At 42.6% G+C, this 1288-nt stretch overlaps 1 protein-coding gene across 4 annotated transcripts in view; it reads right to left on the reverse strand.

The window, feature by feature from the left end:
- Positions 1–1288, reverse strand: part of VRK2 (vaccinia related kinase 2) — a 37321-nt gene that overhangs the window by 35507 nt on the left and 526 nt on the right. The gene's annotated exons all lie outside the window — the stretch shown is intronic.

Below are 1288 nucleotides of genomic sequence, written 5' to 3' on the forward strand. Positions count from 1 at the left end.
GCTGTATTCTGAGTGATTCAGGAACACAACATTACTTGTCTTACACTTGGAGAGCTACACCCACTACAGCCTTGCTTTCTGCACTCCATCCCCAGCTCCCTCACACCCTTCTGTCTGTGGGAGACTTCTGCAGGTTCCCATCTTCCTGTCCTTTACCTTTGAATGGCAGTACCCAGAGACACCTTCACTTTTTAGCTCATGCTAAGGTCTATTTTCTCATGGTAACATCTCTCACGTGCCCAACACACAGCATCTCTCAAATGTAACCAACTAATGGTTCATAATAAGGTAATAAGATATATCAAAAGGATGTATCATAATACTAAGATATATCAAAAGGAAAAAGAAGGTAAATACTCCAATACGTGTCCTACCCTTCCACTCCTCTGTATCTGCAGTTAGCTGAAACCCCTATATTGCCACTGGTTCTGTCTGCAGAGCAGTGAGGAATAGTGTGAACTACTGAAATTCCAGAGAAAACCAAACCAGAAACTTCACTACAGGAAGCTCTTGGATGTACTGCTACTGGATGTATAGCTGATTTCTGCATCAAAGGAAGCTGGTCTGGGTATAGGAACGACTTGCTTAAGTTTTATGCCTTAATATTCCAGAGTTAATACTACTCTAACTTAAAAAGATCATGTTAGGCTCCAGAGACAACGTAGTAAACTGCTTCTAGATAATTCTTTACTCCTCAATACAAGCTCAGTTTAGTTCCAACCAGACACTTTGTGCCATGAAAAAAAGAAAAACCAAACCACCCGAGCTCATATTGCCTTGAACACAGGATTTGCTCTTTCACAGAGCCCAGCAACACTAACATACATTACACCCTCTGCAGTGACCCAGAATGCTTTACAAACTGCCTTTCAGAACTATTCACTCCTCACAGAGCACAGACTGACTGAAATGCAGCAGCTTCTTTTGAAGGAAACACAGAAACTTATCTAGGCCAGAGCAAATACCAAACACCACTTCCACCTCTGCTGAAAAGATGTGAATTCAGAGGCAGCACCCAGCTAAGTACTGTTACTGTTTTGTTTCCTGGATGAAAACTGATTTACTCTTGGCCAGAAAATAATACTTACAATAACCAGAAACTGAAAGAGGGCTACAGAGCATTAGGCTGGCATAAGGCCAAAACCGTGGCTAAGAAAAGCACTTTTCCTTTGAAAAGCATCACCTGGCAGTGCTCTTCGGTGGTCTTTGACACAGTGGCACCTTGGTTGCCCCCCCACTCAAGATCCACAGAAAAGTGCATTAGTATCCAGCAAAATGAGCTGGACAG

Source organism: Corvus brachyrhynchos, unplaced genomic scaffold (assembly GCF_000691975.1).
Source record: "Corvus brachyrhynchos isolate BGI_N302 unplaced genomic scaffold, ASM69197v1 scaffold69, whole genome shotgun sequence".
In the NCBI taxonomy this organism is placed as follows: Eukaryota; Metazoa; Chordata; class Aves; order Passeriformes; family Corvidae; genus Corvus; species Corvus brachyrhynchos.